A 14,869-nucleotide genomic window follows, 5' to 3' on the forward strand; every position below is an offset into this window, starting at 1 on the left:
GGGCGCAATAAGACGACGGGCGCAAAAAGACGACGGGCGCAAAAAGACGACGGTCGCAAACAGATGACGGCGCAAAAAGACGACGGGCGCAAAAAGGCATCGGGCGCAACGTAAACGTAAACGCAAAACGACAAACGCAAAACGACAAACGCAAACGCAAATGCAAAAAGACGACGGACGCAAAAATACGACGGGCGCGAAAAGACGAGGGGCGCGAAAAGACGAGGGGCGCGAAATGACGGTGGGCGCAAAAAGACGGCGGGCGCAAAAAGACGACGGGCGCAAAAAGACGACGGGCGCAAAAAGACGACGGGCGCAAAAAGACGACGGGCGCAAAAAGACGACGGGCGCAAAAAGACGACGGGCGCAAAAAGACGAGGGGCGCAAAAAGACGACGGGCGCAAAAAGACGACGGGCGCAAAAAGACGACGGACACACAAAATCGGAGGACGCAAAAAGACGAAGGACGCAAAAAGACGACGGCCGCAAAAAGACGACTAACGCAAAAAGACAAACGCAAATGACAAATGCAAACGCAAAACGACAATCGCAAACGCAAATGCACAAAGACGACGGGCGCAAAAAGACGACGGGCGCAAAAAGACGACGGGCGCAAAAAGACGACGGGCGCAAAAAGACGACGGGCGCAAAAAGACGACGGACGCAAAAAGACGACGGACGCAAAAAGACGACTGACGCAAAAAGACATACCCGCATATGACGACATACCAGCATATGACGACATACCAGCATATGACGACATACCAGCATATGACGACATACCCGGATATGGCGACATACCCGGATTTAACGACATACCAGCATATGACGACATACCAGCATATGACGACATACCCGGATATGACGACATTCACGGATATGACAAAATACCCGCACATGACGGCATACCCGGATATGGCGACATACCCGGATATGGCGACATACCCGGATATGGCGACATACCCGGATATGACGACATACCCGGATATGATGACATTCCCGGATATGAGGACATACCCGGATATGACGATATACCCGGATATGACGGCATACCCGCATATGACGACATACCTGATATGGCGACATACCCGGATATGACGACATTCCAGGATATGACGAAATACCCGCACGTGACGGCATACCTGGATATGGCGACATACCTGGATATGATGACATTCCTGGATATGAGGACATACCCGAGATGACAACATACCCGGATTTAACGACATACCAGCATATGACGACATACCAGCATATGACGACATACCCGGATATGGCGACATACCCGGATTTAACGACATACCAGCATATGACGACATACCAGCATATGACGACATACCCGGATATGACGACATTCACGGATATGACAAAATACCCGCACATGACGGCATACCCGGATATGGCGACATACCAGGATATGACGACATTCACGGATATGACAAAATACCCGCACATGACGGCATACCCGGATATGGCGACATACCCGGAGATGGCGACATACCCGGATATGACGACATACCCAGATATGATGACATTCCCGGATATGAGGACATACCCGGATATGACGATATACCCGGATATGACGGCATACCCGCATATGACAACATACCTGATATGGCGACATACCCGGATATGACGACATTCCAGGATATGACGAAATACCCGCACGTGACGGCATACCTGGATATGGCGACATACCTGGATATGATGACATTCCTGGATATGAGGACATACCCGGATATGACGACATTCCCGGTTATGACGACATACCCGGATATGACGACCTTCCCGGATATGACGACAATTGCGAATATGAATACATTCCCAGATATGGTGACACTCCCAGATATGACGACAAACCCGGATATGACGGCATACCCGCATATGACTACATACCATGACTACAAACGCAAACGCAAAAGCAAACGCAAAAAGACGACGGGCGCACAAAAACGACGGGCCCACAAAGACGACGGCCGCAAAATGACGACGGGCCCACAAAGACGACGGCCGCAAAATGACGACGGGTGCAAAAAGACGACGGGCCCACAAAGACGACGGCCGCAAAATGACGACGGCCGCAAAATGACGACGGGCGCAAAAGGACGACGGGCGCAAAAGGACGACGGGCACATGAAGACTACGGGCGCAAAAGGGCGTCGGGCGCATGAAGACTACGGGCGCAAAAGGACGACGGACGCAAAAAGACGACGGGCGCAAAAATACGACGGGCGCAAAAGTCGACGGGCGCAAAAAGACGAAGGGCGCAAAAAGACGAAGGGCACAAAAAGTCGACGGGCGCAAAAAGACGACGGGCGCACAAAGACGACGGGCGCAATAAGACGACGTGCGCAATAAGACGACGGGCGCAAAAAGACGACGGGCGCAAAAAGACGACGGGCGCAAAAAGACGACGGGCGCACAAAGACGACGGGCGCAAAAAGTCGACGGGCGCAAAAAGGCGACGGGCGCACAAAGCCGACGGGCGCAATAAGACAAAGGGCGCAATAAGACAAAGGGCGCAATAAGACGACGGGCGCAATAAGACGACGGGCGCAAAAAGACGACGGGCGCAAAAAGACGACGGTCGCAAACAGATGACGGCGCAAAAAGACGACGGGCGCAAAAAGGCATCGGGCGCAACGTAAACGTAAACGCAAAACGACAAACGCAAAACGACAAATGCAAACGCAAAACGACAAACGCAAACGCAAATGCAAAAAGACGACGGACGCAAAAATACGACGGGCGCGAAAAGACGAGGGGCGCGAAAAGACGAGGGGCGCGAAATGACGGTGGGCGCAAAAAGACGGCGGGCGCAAAAAGACGGCGGGCGCAAAAAGACGACGGGCGCAAAAAGACGACGGGCGCAAAAAGACGACGGGCGCAAAAAGACGACGGGCGCAAAAAGACGACGGGCGCAAAAAGACGACGGGCGCAAAAAGACGACGGGCGCAAAAAGACGAGGGGCGCAAAATGACGACGGGCGCAAAAAGACGACGGGCGCAAAAAGACGACGGACACACAAAATCGGAGGACGCAAAAAGACGAAGGACGCAAAAAGACGACGGCCGCAAAAAGACGACTAACGCAAAAAGACAAACGCAAACGACAAATGCAAACGCAAAACGACAATCGCAAACGCAAATGCACAAAGACGACGGGCGCAAAAAGACGACGGGCGCAAAAAGACGACGGGCGCAAAAAGACGACGGGCGCAAAAAGGCGACGGGCGCAAAAAGACGACGGGCGCACAAAGACGACGGGCGCACAAAGACGACGGGCGCACAAAGACGACGGGCGCACAAAAATGACGGGCGCACAAAGACGACGGGCGCACAAAGACGACAGGCGCACAAAGACGTGTTCAAAAGGGAACTGCAGATGCTGGAATATCGAAGGGACACAAAATTGCTGGGGAAACTCAGCGGGTGCAGCAGCATCTATGGAACGAAGGAAATAGGCGACGTTTCGGGCCGAAACCCTTCTTCAGACTGATGGGGGGTGGGAGAAAGAAGGAAAAGGGGAGGAGGGGGAGGAGCCCGAGGGCGGGCGGATGGGAGGGTGGGAGGAGACAGCTAGAGGGTTAAGGAAGGGGAGGAGACAGCAAGGGCTAGCAAAATTGGGAGAATTCAATGTTAATGCCATAAGGACGCAAGGTCCCCAGACGGAGTATGAGATGCTGTTCCTCCAATTTCCGCTGTTGCTCACTCTGGCAATGGAGGAGACCCAGGACAGAGAGGTCGGATTGGGAATGGGAGGGGGAGTTGAAGTGCTGAGCCACCGGGAGTTCAGGTAGGTTATTGCGGACTGAGCGGAGGTGTTCGGCGAAACGATCGCCCAACCTACGCTTGGTCTCCCCGATGTAAATCAGCTGACATCTAGAGCAGCGGATGCAGTAGATGAGGTTGGAGGAGATACAGGTGAACCTTTGTCGCACCTGGAACGACTGCTTGGGTCCTTGAATGGAGTCGAGGGGGGAGGTGAAGGGACAGGTGTTGCATTTCTTGCGGTTGCAACGGAAAGTGCCCGTGGAGGGGGTGGTGCGGGAGGGAAGGGAAGAATTGACGAGGGAGTTGCGGAGGGAGCGGTCTTTGCGGAAGGCAGACATGGTGGGAGATGGGAAGATGTGGCGAGTGGTGGGGTCACGTTGGAGGTGGCGGAAATGGCGGAGGATTATGTGTTGTATTTGGCGGCTAGTGGGGTGAAAGGTGAGGACCCACTAGCAAAAAGACGACGGACGCAAAAAGACGACGGACGCAAAAAGACGACTGATGCAAAAAGACATACCCGCATATGACGACATACCAGCATATGACGACATACCAGCATATGACGACATACCCGGATATGGCGACATACCCGGATTTAACGACATACCAGCATATGACGACATACCAGCATATGACGACATACCCGGATATGACGACATTCACGGATATGACAAAATACCCGCACATGACGGCATACCTGGATATGGCGACATACCAGGATATGACGACATTCACGGATATGACAAAATACCCGCACATGACGGCATACCCGGATATGGCGACATACCCGGAGATGGCGACATACCCGGATATGACGACATACCCAGATATGATGACATTCCCGGATATGAGGACATACCCGGATATGACGATATACCCGCACGTGACGGCATACCTGGATATGGCGACATACCTGGATATGATGACATTCCTGGATATGAGGACATACCCGGATATGACGACATTCCCGGTTATGACGACATACCCGGATATGACGACCTTCCCGGATATGACGACAATTGCGAATATGAATACATTCCCAGATATGGTGACACTCCCAGATATGACGACAAACCCGGATATGACGGCATACCCGCATATGACTACATACCTGATATGGTGACATTCCTGGATATGAGGACATACCCGGATATGGCGACATTCCCAGACGGACGCAAAAAGACGACGGGCGCAAAAAGACGACGGGCGCAAAAATGACGACATTCACGGATATGACAAAATACCCGCACATGACGGCATACCCGGATATGACGACATTCCAGGATATGACGAAATACCCGCACGTGACGGCATACCTGGATATGGCGACATACCTGGATACAAAGGCGACGGGCACAAAAAGACGACGGGCGCAAAAAGATGACGGACGCAAAAAGACGACGGACGCAAAAAGACGACTGACGCAAAAAGACGAACGCAAACGCAAAACGACAAATGCATACGCAAAACGACAAATGCATACGCAAAACGACAAACGCAAACGACAAACGCAAACGCAAACGCAAAAAGACGACGGCCGCAAAAAGACGACGGACGAAAAAGACGACTAACGCAAAAAGACAAACGCAAACGCAAAACGACAAATGCATACGCAAAACGACAAACGCAAACGACAAACGCAAACGCAAACGCAAAAAGACGACGGACGCAAAAAGACGACGGACGCAAAAAGACGACGGACGCAAAAAGACGACTGACGCAAAAAGACATACCCGCATATGACGACATACCAGCATATGACGACATACCAGCATATGACGACATACCAGCATATGACGACATACCCGGATATGGCGACATACCCGGATTTTACGACATACCAGCATATGACGACATACCAGCATATGACGACATACCCGGATATGACGACATTCACGGATATGACAAAATACCCGCACATGACGGCATACCCGGATATGGCGACATACCCGGATATGGCGACATACCCGGATATGGCGACATACCCGGATATGACGACATACCCGGATATGATGACATTCCCGGATATGAGGACATACCCGGATATGACGATATACCCGGATATGACGGCATACCCGCATATGACGACATACCTGATATGGCGACATACCCGGATATGACGACATTCCAGGATATGACGAAATACCCGCACGTGACGGCATACCTGGATATGGCGACATACCTGGATATGATGACATTCCTGGATATGAGGACATACCCGAGATGACAACATACCCGGATTTAACGACATACCAGCATATGACGACATACCAGCATATGACGACATACCCGGATATGATGACATTCACGGATATGACAAAATACCCGCACATGACGGCATACCCGGATATGGCGACATACCAGGATATGACGACATTCACGGATATGACAAAATACCCGCACATGACGGCATACCCGGATACGGCGACATACCCGGATATGGCGACATACCCGGATATGACGACATTCTCGGTTATGACGACATACCCGGATATGACGACCTACCCGGATATGACGACCTACCCGGATATGACGACATTTCCAAATATGAATACATTCCCAGATGTGGTGACACTCCCGGATATGACGACATACCCGGATATGACGGCATACCCGCATATGACGACATACCCGGATATGATGACATTCCCGGATATGAGGACATACCCGGATATGACGACATTCCGGATCTGGCGATATACCCGGATATGACGACAATTCCGAATATGAATACATTCCCAGATATGGTGACACTCCCGGATATGACGACATACCCGGATATGACGGCATACCCGCATATGACGACATACCTGATATGGTGACATACCCGGATATGACGACATACCCGGATATCACGACATTCACGGATATGAGGACATACCCGGATATGATGACGGGCGCACAAAGACGACGAGCGCACAAAGACGACGGGCGCACAAAGACGAAGGGCGCAAAAAGACGACGGGCGCAAAACGACGACGGCCGCAAAAGGACGACGGGCGCAAAAGGACGACGGGCGCAAAAGGACGACGGGCCCAAAAAGTCGACGGGCGCAAAAAGATGACGGGTGCAAAAAGGTGACGGGCGCAAAAAGACGATGGACGCAATAAGACGACGCTCGCAAAAAGACGACGGGCGCAAAAAGACGAAGGGCGCAAAAAGACGACGGGCGCAAAAAGACGACGGACGCAAGAAGATGACTAACACAAAAAGAAAACGCAAACGCAAAAAGAAAACGCAAATGCGAAATGAAAACGCAAACGCAAAAATACAAACGTAAAAAGAAAACACAAACGCAAAAAGACAAACGCAAAAAGATAAACGCAAAAAGACAAACGCAAAAAGACAAACGCAAAAAGACAAAAGCAAACGCTAACAGACGACGAACGCAAAAAGATTACGAACGCAAAAAGACGACGAACGCAATAAGACGACGAACGCAAAAAGACGACGGGCGCAAAAAGACGACGGGCGCAAAAAGACGACGGGCGCAAAAAGACGACGGCGACAAAAATCCAGACATACCGGATATAAGGACATACCCGGATATGGCGACGTTCCCGGAGATGGCGACATACCTGGATATGGCGACATACCCGGATATGGCAACATACCCGGATATGACGACATACCCGGATATGGCAACAAACCCGGATATAACGACATACCCGCATATGACGACATACCCGGATATGGCGACATACCCGGATTTAACGACATACCCGGATATGACGACATTCCCGGATCTGACGACATACCCGGATATGACGACAAACCGGGATATGGCGACATACCCGGATATGGCGACATACCCGGATATGACGACATACCCGGATATGATTACATTCCCGGATATGAGGACATACCCGGATATGACGACATTCCCGGATCTGGCGACATACCCGGATATGACGACATACCCGCTTATGACGACATACCCGGATATGACGACTTTCCCGGATATGACGACATTTCCGGATATGAAGACATTCCCCGATATGGTGACACTCCCGGATATGAGGATATACCCGGATATGACGGCATACCCGCATATGACGACATACCTGATATGGCGACATACCCGAATATGACGACATTCCAGGATATGACGAAATACCCGCACATGACGGCATACCTGGATATGGCGACATACCTGGATATGATGACATTCCTGGATATGAGGACATACCCGGATATGGCGACATACCCAGATCTGGCAACATACCCGGATATGGCGACATACCCGGATATGACGACATATCCGGATATGATGACATTCCCTGATATGAGGACATACCCGGATATGACGACATTCCGGATCTGGCGACATACCCAGATATGACGACATACCCGGATAAGACGACATACCCGGATATGACGACATTCTCGGTTATGACGACATACCCGGATATGACGACCTTCCCGGATATGACGACATTTCCGAATATGAATACATTCCCAGATATGGTGACACTCCCGGATATGACGACATACCCGGATATGACGGCATACCCGCATATGACGACATACCTGATATGGTGAGATACCCAGATATGACGACATACCCGGATATCACGACATTCTCGGATATGAGGACATACGCGGATATGATGACGGGCGCACAAAGACGACGGGCGCACAAAGACGACGGGCGCACAAAGACGACGGGCGCACAAAGACGAAGGGCGCAAAAAGACGACGGGCGCAAAAAGACGACGGGCCGCAAAAAAACGACGGCCGCAAAAGGACGACGGGCGCAAAAGGACGATGGGCGCAAAAGGACGACGGCCAAAAAAGTCGACGGGCGCAAAAAGACGACGGCGCAAAAAGACGACGGGCGCAAAAAGACGACGGGCGCAATAAGACGACGCTCGCAAAAAGACGACGGGCGCAAAAAGACGACGGGCGCAAAAAGACGACGGACGCAAGAAGACGACTAACACAAAAAGAAAACGCAAACGCAAAAAGAAAATGCAAACGCAAAAAGAAAACGCAAACGCAAAAAGACAAACGCAAAAAGATAAACGCAAAAAGACAAACGCAAAAAGACAAACGCAAAAAGACAAAAGCAAACGCTAACAGAAGACGAACGCAAAAAGATGACGAACGCAAAAAGACGACGAACGCAATAAGACGACGAACGCAAAAAGACGACGGGCGCAAAAAGACGACGGGCGCAAAAAGACGACGGGCGCAAAAAGACGACGGCGACAAAAATCCGGACATACCGGATATAAGGACAAACCCGGATATGGCGACATTCCCGGAGATGGCGACATACCCGGATATGGCGACATACCCGGATATGGCAACATACCTGGATATGACGACATACCCGGATATGGCAACATACCCGGATATGACGACATACCCGCATATGACGACATACCAACATATGACGACAAACCGGGATATGATGACATACCCGGACATGACGACGTACCCGGATATGGCGACATACCCGGAGATGGTGACATAGCCGGATATGGCGACATACCCGGATATGACGACATTCACGGATAAGACAAAATACCCGCACATGACGGCATACCCGGATATGGCGACATACCCGGATATGACGACATACCCAGATATGATGACATTCCCGGATATGAGAACATACCCGGATATGACGACATTCCCGGATCTGGCGACATACCCGGATATGAAGACATTCCCCGATATGGTGACACTCCCGGATATGAGGATATACCCGGATATGACGGCATACCCGCATATGACGACATACCTGATATGGCGACATACCCGAATATGACGACATTCCAGGATATGACGAAATACCCGCACATGACGGCATACCTGGATATGGCGACATACCTGGATATGATGACATTCCTGGATATGAGGACATACCCGGATATGGCGACATACCCAGATCTGGCAACATACCCGGATATGGCGACATACCCGGATATGACGACATATCCGGATATGATGACATTCCCTGATATGAGGACATACCCGGATATGACGACATTCCGGATCTGGCGACATACCCAGATATGACGACATACCCGGATAAGACGACATACCCGGATATGACGACATTCTCGGTTATGACGACATACCCGGATATGACGACCTTCCCGGATATGACGACATTTCCGAATATGAATACATTCCCAGATATGGTGACACTCCCGGATATGACGACATACCCGGATATGACGGCATACCCGCATATGACGACATACCTGATATGGTGAGATACCCAGATATGACGACATACCCGGATATCACGACATTCTCGGATATGAGGACATACGCGGATATGATGACGGGCGCACAAAGACGACGGGCGCACAAAGACGACGGGCGCACAAAGACGACGGGCGCACAAAGACGAAGGGCGCAAAAAGACGACGGGCGCAAAAAGACGACGGGCCGCAAAAAAACGACGGCCGCAAAAGGACGACGGGCACAAAAGGACGATGGGCGCAAAAGGACGACGGCCAAAAAAGTCGACGGGCGCAAAAAGACGACGGCGCAAAAAGACGACGGGCGCAAAAAGACGACGGGCGCAATAAGACGACGCTCGCAAAAAGACGACGGGCGCAAAAAGACGACGGGCGCAAAAAGACAACGGACGCAAGAAGACGACTAACACAAAAAGAAAACGCAAACGCAAAAAGAAAATGCAAACGCAAAAAGAAAACGCAAACGCAAAAAGACAAACGCAAAAAGATAAACGCAAAAAGACAAACGCAAAAAGACAAACGCAAAAAGACAAAAGCAAACGCTAACAGAAGACGAACGCAAAAAGATGACGAACGCAAAAAGACGACGAACGCAATAAGACGACGAACGCAAAAAGACGACGGGCGCAAAAAGACGACGGGCGCAAAAAGACGACGGGCGCAAAAAGACGACGGCGACAAAAATCCGGACATACCGGATATAAGGACAAACCCGGATATGGCGACATTCCCGGAGATGGCGACATACCCGGATATGGCGACATACCCGGATATGGCAACATACCTGGATATGACGACATACCCGGATATGGCAACATACCCGGATATGACGACATACCCGCATATGACGACATACCAACATATGACGACAAACCGGGATATGATGACATACCCGGACATGACGACGTACCCGGATATGGCGACATACCCGGAGATGGTGACATAGCCGGATATGGCGACATACCCGGATATGACGACATTCACGGATAAGACAAAATACCCGCACATGACGGCATACCCGGATATGGCGACATACCCGGATATGACGACATACCCAGATATGATGACATTCCCGGATATGAGAACATACCCGGATATGACGACATTCCCGGATCTGGCGACATACCCGGATATGACGACATTCCCAGATATGGTGACACTCCCGGATATGACGACATACCCGGATATGACGACATACCCGCATATGACGACATACCTGATATGGTGACATACCCGGATATGACGACATACCCGGATATGACGACCTTCCGTGATATGACGGCATTCCCGGATATGACGGCATTCCCGAATATGAAGACATTCCCAGATATGGTGACACTCCCGGATATGACGACATACCCGGATATGACGACATACCCGCATATGACGACATACCTGATATGGTGACATACCCGGATATGACGACATACCCGGATATCACGACATTCCCGGATATGAGGACATACCCGGATATGATGACGGGCGCACAAAGACGACGAGCGCACAAAGACGACGGGCGCACAAAGACGAAGGGCGCAAAAAGACGACGGGCGCAAAAAGACGACGGGCGCAAAACGACGACGGCCGCAAAAGGACGACGGACGCAAGAAGACGACTAACACAAAAAGAAAACGCAAACGCAAAAAGAAAACGCAAACGCAAAAAGAAAACGCAAACGCAAAAATACAAACGTAAAAAGAAAACACAAACGCAAAAAGACAAACGCAAAAAGATAAACGCAAAAAGACAAACGCAAAAAGACAAACGCAAAAAGACAAAAGCAAACGCTAACAGACGACGAACGGAAAAAGATTACGAACGCAAAAAGACGACGAACGCAATAAGACGATGAACGCAAAAAGACGACGGGCGCAAAAAGACGACGGGCGCAAAAAGACGACGGGCGCAAAAAGACGACGGCGACAAAAATCCAGATATACCGGATATAAGGACATACCCGGATATGGCGACATTCCCGGAGATGGCGACATACCTGGATATGGCGACATACCTGGATATGGCGACATACCTGGATATGATGACATTCCTGGATATGAGGACATACCCGGATATGGCGACATACCCAGATCTGGCGACATACCCGGATATGGCGACATACCCGGATATGACGACATACCCGGATATGACGGCATACCCGCATATGACGACATACCTGATATGGTGAGATACCCAGGTATGACGACATACCCGGATATCACGACATTCTCGGATATGAGGACATACCCGGATATGATGACGGGCGCACAAAGACGACGGGCGCACAAAGACGACGGGCGCACAAAGACGAAGGGCGCAAAAAGACGACGGGCGCAAAAAGACGACGGGCCGCAAAAAGACGACGGACGCAAAAGGACGACGGGCGCAAAAGGACGAGGGCGCAAAAGGACGACTGCGCAAAAGGATGACGGCCCAAAAAGTCGACGGGCGCAAAAAGACGACGGCGCAAAAAGACGACGGGCGCAAAAAGACGACGGGCGCAATAAGACGACGCTCGCAAAAAGACGACGGGCGCAATAAGACGACGCTCGCAAAAAGACGACGGGCGCAAAAAGACGACGGACGCAAGAAGACGACTAACATAAAAAGAAAACGCAAACGCAAAAAGAAAACGCAAACGCAAAAAGACAAACGCAAAACGATAATCGCAAAAAGACAAACGCAAAAAGACAAACGCAAAAAGACAAACGCAAAAAGACAAAAGCAAACGCTAACAGAAGACGAACGCAAAAAGACGACGAACGCAAAAAGACGACGAACGCAATAAGACGACGAACGCAAAAAGACGACGGGCGCAAAAAGACGACGGGCGCAAAAAGACGACGGGCGCAAAAAGACAACGGCGACAAAAATCCGGACATACCGGATATAAGGACATACCCGGATATGGCGACATTCCCGGAGATGGCGACATACCTGGATATGGCGACATACCCGGATATGGCAACATACCCGGATATGACGACATACCCGGATATGGCAACATACCCGGATATGACGACATACCCGCATATGACGACATACCAGCATATGACGACATACCAACATATGACGACAAACCGGGATATGATGACATACCCGGATATGACGACGTACCCGGATATGGCGACATACCCGGAGATGGTGACATAGCCGGATATGGCGACATACCCGGATATGGCGACATACCCGGATATGACGACATTCACGGATATGACAAAATACCCGCACATGACGGCATACCCGGATATGGCGACATACCCGGATATGACGACATACCCAGATATGATGACATTCCCGGATATGAGAACATACCCGGATATGACGACATTCCCGGATCTGGCGACATACCCAGATATGACGACATACCCGGATATGATGACATATCCGGATATGACGACATTCCCGGTTATGATGACATACCCGGATATGACGACCTTCCTGGATATGACGGCATTCCCGAATATGAAGACATTCCCAGATATGGTGACACTCCCGGATATGACGACATACCCGGATATGACGGCATACCCGCATATGACGACATACCTGATATGGCGACATACCCGGAAATTACGACATTCCAGGATATGACGAAATACCCGCACATGATGGCATACCTGGATATGGCGACATACCTGGATATGATGACATTCCTGGATATGAGGACATACCCGCATATGGCGACATACCCAGATCTGGCGACATTCCCGGTTACGACATACCCGGATATGACAACCTTCCCGGATATGATGACATTCCCGGATATGACGACATTCCCAGATATGACGACATACCCGGATATGACTACATTCCCTAATATGATGAAATTCCCGGATATGACGACATTCCCGGATCTGACGACAAACCCGGATATGACGACATACCCGGATATGACGACATTCCCGGAGATGGCGACATACCCGGATGTGATAACATACCCGGATAAGGCGACATACCCGGATATGGCGACATTCCCGGAGATGTCGATGTACCCGGATATGGCGACATACCCGGATATGGTGACATAATCGAATATGACGACATTCCCAAATATGACGAAATACCCGCACATGTCGGCATACCCGGATATGGTGACATACCCGGATATGATGACATACTCGGATATGAAGACATTCCCGGATATGAGGATATACCCGGATATGATGACAATCCCGGATATGACGACATATCGGGATGACGACGTTCCTGGATATTACGACATTCCCATATACGATGACCTTACCAGATGTGACGACATTCGCGGATATGACGACATTTGCGGATATGGCGACATTCGCGGATATGGCGACTTAACCGGATATGGCGACATAACCAAGTATGACGACATTCCGGATATGAGGATATACCCGGGTATGATGACAATCCTGGATATGACGACATTCCCGGATATGACGACATTCCCGGATATGGCGACATTCCCGGATATGGCGACATTCCCAGATATGGCGACATTCCCAGATATGGCGAACTACCCGGATGTTGCGACATGCATGGATGTGATGACATACCCGGATGTAGCGGCATACCTGGATATGGCGACATTCCCGGATATGGCGACATTCCCTGATATGGCGACATACCCGGATATGGCGACATAACCGGATATGACGACATACCCGGATATGGCGACATATTCGCATATGACGACATACCCGGATATGGCGACATACCCGGAATTAACGACATACCCGGATATGACGACATTCACAGATATTTTTTTTTTTTAGATTAGATTAGATAGCCTTTATTGTCATTCAGACCGAAGTCTGAACGAAATTGAAGCAGTCATACATACAATACAATACAATAAAAAACAACAATAAACACATATTAACATCCACCACAGTGAGTCCACCC

Source organism: Amblyraja radiata, chromosome 8, assembly GCF_010909765.2.
Source record: "Amblyraja radiata isolate CabotCenter1 chromosome 8, sAmbRad1.1.pri, whole genome shotgun sequence".
NCBI classification, from domain to species: domain Eukaryota; kingdom Metazoa; phylum Chordata; class Chondrichthyes; order Rajiformes; family Rajidae; genus Amblyraja; species Amblyraja radiata.